Genomic DNA, 11,376 nt, shown 5'->3' with positions numbered 1-11,376 from the left:
CCAATGCTTCTATGGTCTGTCTTCAAATTAATTCTAAAGAACTCCCTTCAATTTCTTGTTCCTATCTCTCTTTCTCTCTCTCTCATCTGCAGCCTGGAATGGTCACAACTGATCTTCTCATGTCTGGAGCTACTACCAAGCAGGTTGAATAAACAACCATCTAGATGTTGGAGTCTTATTCTGTGAGCTTTTGATTGAAATTAAAACATTTTACCTGTTGCAGGCCAAGTTTTCATTAATGTTTTGGCAGAACCAGCTGAAGTGGTAAGATTTTGTCTATCATTCTGAATTAGTGAGATACAGACTGCTATTAGGTAACTTTGTCTGACTATCAGATGATTGATATGTTTTCTACAGTAAACAGAAGCCGTGTAACCATTTATCGCTAGTAAATGCCATGATCAAGTAAATATTCTTATATGATAAAATTTGACGTGCTTAGTTCAGCGTGGAAAGTTATCATAGGCTATTCACAGGAAAAAAAGTGATGCCTTTTTGCTAACATCTAAAAGAGGAGGAAAAAAGAAGAGAAAAAAAACATTTTCTGGGCTGTTATAGGATTGTTATGTAAAATGCATGTGTAATTCAATATGCAGACATCGGCCGCATGACATGCATCACCATTAATTTTCACTGATTAACATTTTTCTATTAATGTTCTTTACTTCTGTTCTACTATTTCTTTTAATTTTGATAGTGTATGTGTTGGGGATGGTGTTGTCGCAGGTCGCAGAATACCTTGTCCCAAATATCAGATCCATCCCTGCCAATGGATCGAGAAAGCCAACTTATATTCGTTTCCTTACTGGCATAAAAGCCTACTCACAAATATTTTCAGTTGAGTAAAATGCTGATCATCTTCCTGTGTTGTTTTGATAATTATTATTATTATTTTAATGTAAAGTCAAATATGCATCTTGCTTATTCGAAGTTTTTATTGGTTTCTGAGCTTTGCTTTTCTGTTTCTTTTTAATTATCCTACCTTTGCAGAGACTAGCTTTTGGTGCAAGAAGAAACAGGTATGTACTTGAAGATTGAAAGCCATTGGTGATGGATTGTGTTTTGTAAATGCAATTGTATGTATGCAAATAGGCATTTTTTTTTCAGAAAGCTACTAATAAATATCAATGTGTTGTTAGTTATTTCTTCTTTTGTTAGGATTTGACATAGTGTGTTCTTTTTCACTCTGATGTTCAATTTATAGCTACAAATGAAATCAAATTCTTGGAATAGGTTTTATATTTGGCTTAGTTCACAAAGAATTCAAAATTTTCTTTAACATTTTTATATTTGAATAATTTGAATTTGAATTGAAATGATATCCAGTTTAAGTATAATTCTTAATATAATTTTTTTTTTTTTTTTTGAAAAAATGGTTCTGAATGGAATTTTTAAGATTTTGACATATATTTTCATTTTAATTTTATTGTAAATCTAAATTGAAATATTATAATTTCGAATAATTGAATGATTGCAAATCAATAATTAAATTTATAATTCGAAGAAGTGATGAAATAGAAGAGACCCATGCGTCCACCCGTGACCTTTATGAGGATATGTTAGGCCGAAAATTGTCAGCAATGTTGAATGTGTGAGCATTAGAAACAGTAATAACATTTGTTTGTTTGTATTAGAAAATACATTGTAAAGGAGGATGGCCCAATCCATCCTCTTTGAGTACTTCTCCATATGTGATGCTGTTTTGGACAGGAGATGAAATCCGATGGAAGTTGTCTGTCCTACTCCTGGAATGCCACATCATAGGGCATGGCAGATTTTAGGGTCAACTCTCTCTCTCTCTCTCTCTCTCTCTCTCTCTCTCTCTCTCTCTCTCTCTCTCTCTCTCTATATATATATATATATATATCTCTCTCTCTATATATATATATATATATATATATATATATATATATATATATATATATATAGAGAGAGAGAGAGAGAGATATATATATATATATATTAGTTATTTACTAAGTGGGAAAATAATTTTTCATTTTTAAGAGAGTTAAATTATTTTGAATATTTTAATTTTACGATTTATAATAATTTCACTTTAAAGTGAACTTAAACTCTATATATTTTAATTTCAAACTTGTGTTATAATTGCACACTAATTACAAATTCAATCAAAATTCATATTGAAATACAATAAACATAGGACCCACAGAAGTTACCTAACTCAACTTGGGTTAGCATGTTCTAAACGACAACGTTTAAAATTATTCCAAACCCAACCCTAATTCTTCTAAACGCATCGTTTGAGCTTGTTATGCAATCCAATCTGCCTCTGCCTCTCTCTTTCTCTCTCCTTCAGCACCGCCACTGCCATTACCACCTGCTCCAGCAACTGGTTCCCTTCCTCCCAAAATCAAGAAAAGATTGCTTGAGAGCTATGTCCAAATCTAAGAGTGTCGCTGCTTCAAGATGTGTGACGTTCTCAAAAATATTCATTTTCGTTTACTCGTGGGACATTTCAGAATCCATTTCCAAATCTTTTTGTATTTGATCGGGAACGAATCCAGATTTCCAAGACTTTACTTTCTATCTCAAAGGAATTTTGCGTCTTACTTCGTAAATGAAGGCCGCTTTATCTGATAGTTTTTTTTTTTTTATCTAAATTTTTTTTGTTTGTATCTGTGTTCAATTTTAGAAATTTAAGGTACAACTTTCATCACTTTTATGCTGAATTTATTGTTTCATTTCTATGGTAATTTGGTTCTTAGTTTCCGTTTCAAAAATTATTTGTTTGTGATGATTTGGTCTATTTTAGAACTGCTGATCCCTGTGTGGTTCTGTCAATTTATGATCTTATTGTGTAATTATTACTAATTTATGATCTTATGGTGTAATTATTACTAATTTATGATCTTTTAGAGGAGAGGAGGCGAGAGATTGTCTGGTAGTTTTTGTTTCGTAGATTTTATATTGCTCTATATTGATTGCTATTTTCATTTATTTTTCACCTAATTTTCAGTTGTGGAACGTTGAGGATGGAGGAAAAAGCCATAGTGTGGAGAGGGAGAAAGGAATTTTAGGGGGAGATCGTTGAAGAAGAGAGGCTTTAGAAGAATTAGAGTTCGATTTACAACAAGTTTAAACGGTGTCGTCATGCTAACCAAAGTTGGGTTAGCCAACTTCTTTAAGTCCCATATTTATTATATTTTAATGCCAATATTGATTGAATTTGTAATTAGGGTGTAATTATGGTGTTTATTAGTTGTATGATATCTTCTTGATTTGAGGAAGAAGATTGATCACTTTTTCCTTTGAAGACATGTATAAAATGAAACTTTATTTTTTAGCAACTGTTTGACTTATATTTATTAAGGCCTCATGTTCACTTTCTTTCGTTGCGGAAGATTACTCTTCTTCAATCTTCTTTTCACTGGCCCTTACTTCACTATTCTCAAGAGCTGATTGAATTTCTTCAATTGGAAATTCCTTAAAATAGAACTTTGCATCAACGAAATTTGATTTAGCTTTAGTGAACGACTTCGAGTCAACTGCAACTGTTCTGGCTTTTCCATCTTTTGAATACTTGAATATTGATGGTCAGTCAAGGCAATACTTTATTTCCATGAATCTATGAACGCCCTAACAATATGTTGTAAGTTGTCATTGCATCAATTACATGAAGAAGAACATTTGACTACATCTCATCAATTTGCAGTTGAAGCTTAATTCTACCAACAGTCCTTTGCCCATTCTGATTAAATTCATTTATCATTAATCGACTCTGCTTCAGTTCATTCATTGGTATGCCAAGCTCTTTGAACGTCTTGAGAGGCATAATATTAATGGCTGAACCTAAATCAAGTAAGATTCAATTTGCCTTTTGTTCACGGATAGCACCTGCAACAAACAAGGGACAATTTATGGAGCTTATCACTAAGCATCCGGTCTCCATCAGTAAAGATAACCTTTTCAACAGCCGTTTAGTAGGCCTTTGCTTCTTGAGTTTTCTCACTGTTATCTTGTTTTAGCTCTTCTTCAACATAACAGTATGGAAAAGACAATTTGGCATCCATTAATTCTTTTAACATGTATTCTGCCAAAGTAATTGGTTGCCTAGGCTTTTGTTCTATGTAGTCCTCTACTTGCGATTCAAAGAACTTTCTCGGCTTTCGACACTTTGGTTGAATCTTTGAGGAAGTTGATTGTGTTGACTTGACAAACTTCTTCAACACCTTATTCCTCTTCAGAATTTCTTTAGTTGGAAGTGAGTTCCTCCTTTTGTTCCTCTTGCGAGTAACCAAAGTACATCCTTCCTCTTCGAATTGATTCTCGATAGATTCATTGCCCCAAGTGGTGCTCCTACCTCCTTATAGCAAGCTGAGCTCATTTGACAAAGAAACTTTGTTTGGAACAAACAACTCAACTTGAACTGGGTCCAAAGAGCTAAACCTTATTATTTCTTTTTTGGAGGAGATCGATGATTCATCAATCACTATTATGGTCAAATTAGCAGTTGCTTCCTCTTCATCAAAAGTGATAACACCATTCTTTTGCAACTCCATGATTTTATCTTTTAGGACAAAACACTTTCCAATTGGATGGCTAATGAACCTATGATACTTGCAGTAATTTGGATCATCCACTCGATTTGTTTCCTCCGAATACTTCATTTTGGCAATTTGAATGAGTCTAGCTTTACGCAGTTCATCCAACATGTTTGAAACGTTGAAATTAGAGAATGGGTAACTCTTTTCTTGCATTTCCTTTAGAATGCCCTTTTTCCTCTCTATTGGCTAAAGAGAAATTGCCTTCACATGTTGCTTCTTCTCGGTCCTAGGTTGTAACTTAATTGGCACTATTGTTATAGCCATAGACTGCTTATATTTTGACTTAGTGGGTGTTTTAGCAAATTTCAATACTTTTGGCTTATCTTTCCCCTTTTTAGGCTCCTGAACTAGGATGTTTTTTATTCCCATGACATTAAAATACTGAGCTCCATGTCATGAGCCCGAGTAGCCAACTCTTGAAAGTATGAGGCTTGATCCCTTGTAGGATATAGCTCAAGTTACCAATGCATATCCTTGATGGATATATCAATTGTTGAGGATTTTGACAGTTGATCCTTGCAATTCAAATTGAGAGTAAATGAAAAATTCTTCCTTCCACTGATCAGTAGCAGTGAATTCAACCATACTAACTACACGTTTAGTGTTATAAAAGTGATTGAGAAATTTTTGCTCAAGTTGTTCCCAGCTATCAATAGAATCAGGCTTGAGATCAATGTACTAATCAAAGGCATTTCTTTTCAAGGACTAGAAAAATCGTTTGACGAGGAGATCGCCATTCGTGCCAGCATTGTTGCAAGTCAAAATAGGCTATATGCTATCTTGGATTTCCTTTTCCATGAAATTGTTGAAACTTGAGCGGTTTATAATTTGATGGCATCTTCATCATGTCTATCCTAAAAGTGTACGACTTTGAATATGTGTAAGAAGGTTGCATCATAGTCTCTAATTAATCTTTAAGGGCATCTTTCATCAGCTTCTCCAATTGAATAGTTCAGATCGAGCCATCAGTAGTAAGTTTGACACCTTTTTCTAAGGTTTCCTTTGATGACGTCTCTTTCAGTAGTGTAAACCCTCTTGATGCAGATTCATCATTGTCAAACATCTGAATTTTTCCAGTCATGCTTTCTAACATGTTCATGAGGAATGCAATTTGGTTATCTTTCTCATGAAGAGGAATGCAATTTGGTTATCTTTCTCATGAAGAGCATGATTGAGAGCTTCTAGTTGCAGCTTCAAAGAATCTGGTTATTCTTCTTGTTGATGTAGTTCCAGTCATCATAACAAACATCACATGAGAAGAGTTTGTTATTTAAGTAGTTGACCGCTTTTTGAAAGCGCTTTTCTCAATAGACTCCACCAGAATTAGTGAAGCAATAACAACTTATTGAGTTAGAGGAGTCATCTTCGCATAAATTTCAACGACAAACTTTGTCTTAATATTTGCATCAGGACTCGAGTTAGTAGTAGATTTGACATTAAGAGGATTTGAAATGCCATTTTATATGACCTTCGAGGTGACTGTGATCTTTTTTAGTGGCATTAAACCTTTTGATTGATTTGTCAACTTTGAGATTTACAAAGAGAAGAGATGAGAGGTAGAGATGGTCCCATTAGGTGTGCCAAAAATTCGTATGTGTAGAATTTGTTTTTGAAAATCAAGAAACAAAATACAAAAACACAAATTGTATCTATAATAAATAAGTGGATACAATCTCTATGTGTGGAATCTCCTATTACAAGGAAGATTATCATCTGATTCTTCTCTTCGTTGTTGCGAACACGATTCAAGGGTCAAAAGGATTTGATCTTGGATCGATGTAGAATGAGAATTGGAAATGCGATTCAATGGTCGAAGAGACTTAATATTAAATCGATGTAGAATGAACTTTGAGCACAATTCAAGAGTCGAAGAGACTTGATATTAAATTGAAGTTAAAAGAACTTTGATTCTTTAGACTTGAGAGCGAGCTTTTATAGTGTTTATTCAGACAAAGCTTTGAGACTTCTTTTATGTCTCTTTGTATGTATCCCCATATGTGAAGAGAGGTCGCCTATTCAGAGAGATTTGAGGACTCTTTGCCAAGTATGTAATTTGATTGGTCTACTTGGCCAACTCTTATTGGCTGCTGTGGTGTAACTTATCTTTTGCAGGCCTGACTTTTTCACCAAATATTTACTTTAATTAGTCACTTGTCAAATTAATATTAGATTTTACTACATTATTTATTTAATGTGATAAATAATATTTATCCAATAATTTTATTTTAATAGCCACTTAAATATTTGATTGATCATCAAAATAAATTACTTAATTTAACTAACCAACAATTTGTATTAATAAAATATAAGTGTTTACATTAAGCGATTTAAATCTCTGTAAGGATGAGAATACAAGTATGATCATTGGAAAGCGCACTTTATTAGAAGTCCAAAAACCTTTACGACTTGGTTACACAAACAAATAATCATATTTCAATTTAAAAAGCATTACTCATAACTCTACTTATTATAATATTTATTGTTGATTTATATATAATAATAATATAAAATTTATCATTTATAATTATTTTTAAAAATAAATGATATCATTATAATATGTTTTCTATAATAAAATTAATTACATACTAAAATATAATATAAAAATAAAAAACATTTAACTAAGTTATTCAAATACTTGTTATTATTTTTCAATAAAAATATTCTTTAAAAAAATTAGATATTCTAATTTTTTTAGGAGAGATATTATAATTTTTTGAAAATGAAAACAATCGGAAAATTGGCTTTTATTAGAAAGGAAAAATATGGAAAACAACTTAAAACTATTTTTAGATCTTAAATTTTTAAAAATTGAAAATTATTTTCGAGTTCTAAAACTGATAAATTTAAATATAAAACTTTTTTTTTCAATTTTTCTGAAAAATTTTTCTAACAATTACTCCAATTTTGTGGAAGTAAATAACCACTGGCATTTATCTTGTTGTTTGTTAAATTGAAATGCCATTAGCAAAGGGTAAGTGCCCAAAAAAATTAATTTCATTGGATCTCCTTACTTTAAATTGGATCAATTAATTAAATTTAAATTCATAAACTTCTAGTTTTAGTGAAATAAGTCTTCATGAAAAGATGTTCCTATAACATACTAAAATATAACTTAGTGATAAGTGTATTTCAACCTGACAATAGATTTTGTTCGAATCTCTCTTTTCTTATACTCTAGAAAAGGAAAAAAAGAAGAAAGTTATATTGTAGACGTACTATGATTACACAAGAATTTATTTAACAAGTAGATTTTTATGGTGTAAGTAGATGCGAGAAAATAATGTTAATCTTGATTTTAATATATGTATATTTTTAGTTATTTTCAATTGTGATGTTCTTGAAATGCAAACAATGATGTCAAATAAAATTTGACATTTTTTAGAATTTTAATTTAATTTAGCAATTATTCAAAATTTTTTATGATTAGATATGCACCTTCTAATTTAGGCTATGGAACATTAAGCAACATTTACTAAAATGTTTTACAGTTTTACATTATAAAATTTACGTGTAAGGCCAAAAACTCAAAATAGAGTCGTCATGGTTGGCCTTGTTGTAAGTGAATTGTATTTCAAAAGATCTCACATTGCTTATATAGGAGGATTTAAAGTTGTTTATAAATAGGTGTTTGATACTGGACTATTAAAAGGTGTGGTGAGGGGTTGGGCTTGCGTGCACTAGGATTGGACCAGTGCTCACCAGTGGGTTTGATCCCCTCCTTCGATGCGTGGAAATATTTGAAAGGCCTGATTGACAAGATATTTTTATTTCTAACTTTTGACAAGATATTTTTCCTAATATCACGTTCACTTGATTTGTTGTGCAACGTTCACTTGATTTGGTGCAGTGTTCACTTGATTTTATGAATGTTTATCAAGTTTTACGGAATTGCTTTTGCTTTTCGTTTTTCATGACTTTATACCAATGTCCTTTTGCTGGGTAATATAATGGAGAGATCGTTAGTTCTATCTTACCTGAAAACATTAGTTTAGAAGAACCAGTTAAATCCTAGGAGGGTTTTCGCTCTTAATATTTTCTTTCTCTTTACTTGTGATTGCGAAATAATCCTTTTAGGATAGTGTCCTTTTGCATGTCTCAGGTTCTAATTTATCTGTATTTATGCAACAATCTGAAAGGATTATGGCTTCCTCTTCTACCGTTAATAACTCCTCAACGCCTGGTGCTCCACTCGCACCTGGAAATTCTGGATCTGCTGATGCCTCTGTTCCTGTTGTTCCTGTTGTCTCCTTCGTAAAGCCGTTTCCCGATATCTCCAAAATTGAGGTATTCGGCGGACAGAACTTCAAGAGATGGCAGGAGTGAATTCGTTCCACTTTGAATATGCACGGCGTTACTACTGCCCTCACTGACCCTAAGCCTCCTGTCTCTGCTAATTCGAAACTGCAGGAGCTTTGGACTCATGCCAACAAAGTGTGCCGACATACTATCATTAGCCACTGTGTAATGATTTATTCGATGTTTACTCATCCTACAAGGAGGCTAAGGAAATTTGGGAGTCCATGGTCGCTAAATACATTGCTGAAGAAGCCGAAAAACAAAAATTTATCATTGGAAACTTCTACAGATGGGAGATGTCAGGAGACAAAGACATCAAGGTCTAGATTAATGAATACCACAAATTACTTGAAGATCTTAAACCTGGAAATATCACTCTTCAGGAGGAATTTGTAGCAGGGATGCTAATTGAGAAACTGCCAGACTCATGGAAGAACTACAAACAACAGTTGAAGCACAAACATAAGCAATTGTCTCTGGCTAATTTGATCACCCATATCATCATTCAGGACACCAACAAAAGGAACTCAAAGCTTCCAAAGCAAAGGAGATCACTACAAAGGCAAACTTGGTGGAAGACAAAAGGCAACAGAAAAGGTATGTCAAGAAACCTGATTATCTACCTAGAGCTACTAACCCCACCTTTAAAAAGAAGGAAAATTATTTTGTGTGTGGAAAGCCAAGTCATCATGCACCTCAGTGCAGGACGAAAGTGAAAAATGACTTTCCTTCTAAGCCAAAAGCAAACTTGGTGGAAGGGGATGACATGATAGCTGCTGTCATTTCTCAAATTAATCTAGTGGCCGGTGCTACTAGGCACATCTATGCTAACAAAGATGCTTTTACTTCCTACACTCTTGTAGGGGAAGGAGAAGAACATGTGTATCTTAGTGATTCTCAAACAACTAATGTTCTTAATAAAGGGAAAGTTCTTCTTAAACTCACACCCGGCAAGATCCTGATTCTCAATGAAGTCGTTCATTCGCCTAATATTAGAGCAAATCTGATTTCTGTGTCTCTATTAGGAAAGGTTATGGTTAAGGTGTCATTTGAGTCTGATAAGATTGTAATGACTAAGAATAATATTTTTGTGGGCAAAGGGGCAGGGACTCTTTGTACTTAATATTTCTAAAATTATGAATGGAAATGTTACTTCTTTTGCTTATCTGATTGGTTCTTTTGATTTATGTCATGTTAGACTAGGACATGTGAATTTTCCTTATATTAAGAAAATGCAACATGTTGGTTTAATTTCTTATTTAAGTAATTCTTGTATCAATAACTGTGAAATTTGTGTTGAATCAAAATTGACTAAGAAATCACATCCTTTTGTAAATAGGGAAATTGAATTGCTTAATCTTATTCACACTGATTTAGGGGATTTAAAACAAACTATGACTAGAGGTGGTAAAAAATATTATATAACATTTATATGACTTCTCTAGATACAACAAAATATATTTGCTTAGAAATAAAGATGAGGCCTTTAACATGTTCTTATTATATAAGGCTAAAGTAGAAAATCAACTAAATAAAAAGATTAAAAGAGTAAGATTAGTTAGGGGTGGAGAATATTTTTCTTTTAATTATTACTATAAAATAGAAGGAATAATTCATGAAATTACTCCTCCTTATTCACCTGAATCTAATAGAGTAGCAGAAAGGAAAAATAGAACTTTGAAAGAAATGATGAATGTTTTGTTTATTAGTTCTTGCACACCTAATAATTTGTGGGGTGAAGCATTACTTTCTACATATCATTTGTAGAATTGTATTCCTCATAGAAAAAGTGGTAAGACACCATATGAATTTTGGAAAGGCTACAAGCCAAACCTCAGTTATTTAAAAGTGTGGGGGCGTCTTGCTAAGCTAATGCTTCTTGACCCTAAGAAAAGAAAGATTAGCTCTAAAGCATATGATTGTTTTTTTATTGGTTATGCTGAATGTAGTGTTGCATATAGATTTCTTGTTTTGAAGAGTGATGTGCTTGATTGCAACACTATAACTGAGACTAAAAATGCTGAATTTTTTTGAAGATATCTTTCCATTGCAAATTGATAATATTTCTCATGCACTTGAACAACTTATTTATGAAAATTTTAATGAGGATTTAAGAAGAAGCAAAAGGAAAAGGAAAGAAACTTCATTTAGAAATGATTTTTATACTTATCTTGTTGAAAATGACCATTTAACTTATAATAATGCTATTTCATCTTCTAATGCTTCATTTTGGAAAGAAGCCATTAAAATTGAAATTGATTCTATTACTTAAAATAAAACTTGGATTTTAGTAGATTTATCTTCAGGAGTAAAACCTATTGGCTGTAAATGAATTTTCAAAAGAAAATACAAACCTAATGGTTCTATTGAAAAATACAAAGCTAGATTAGTAGCTAAAGGTTTTACTCAAAAACAAAATGTTGACTATTTTAATACTTTTGCTCCTGTGACTAGAATTGTTTTTTCAAGTTTTAATTGCTTTGGCTTCTATTCACAAACTTTTTATTCATCAAAT

The 11,376-nt window shown here is 32.4% G+C and overlaps 2 long non-coding RNA genes across 2 annotated transcripts; both read left to right on the top strand.

Moving 5' to 3' along the window:
* The first annotated feature begins 229 nt into the window (after positions 1-229).
* LOC149495589 (uncharacterized) lies at positions 230-1,239 on the top strand. Its single transcript, XR_016321152.1, has 3 exons — positions 230-264; positions 727-837; positions 991-1,239. It is a non-coding gene; the product is annotated as an uncharacterized LOC149495589 (long non-coding RNA).
* An 839-nt stretch (positions 1,240-2,078) lies between these two features.
* On the top strand, positions 2,079-3,258 carry LOC149495588 (uncharacterized). The gene is made up of 2 exons (XR_016321153.1): positions 2,079-2,662; positions 2,978-3,258. It is a non-coding gene; the product is annotated as an uncharacterized LOC149495588 (long non-coding RNA).
* Positions 3,259-11,376: the final 8,118 nt, after the last annotated feature.

Source organism: Jatropha curcas, chromosome 6 (genome assembly GCF_041381405.1).
Source record: "Jatropha curcas cultivar XTBG-Jc1 chromosome 6, XTBG_Jcur_1.0, whole genome shotgun sequence".
Classification (NCBI taxonomy): Eukaryota; Viridiplantae; Streptophyta; class Magnoliopsida; order Malpighiales; family Euphorbiaceae; genus Jatropha; species Jatropha curcas.
Note: the sequence above shows the minus strand (reverse complement) of the source record. Positions and strands in the feature narration are given on the sequence as shown.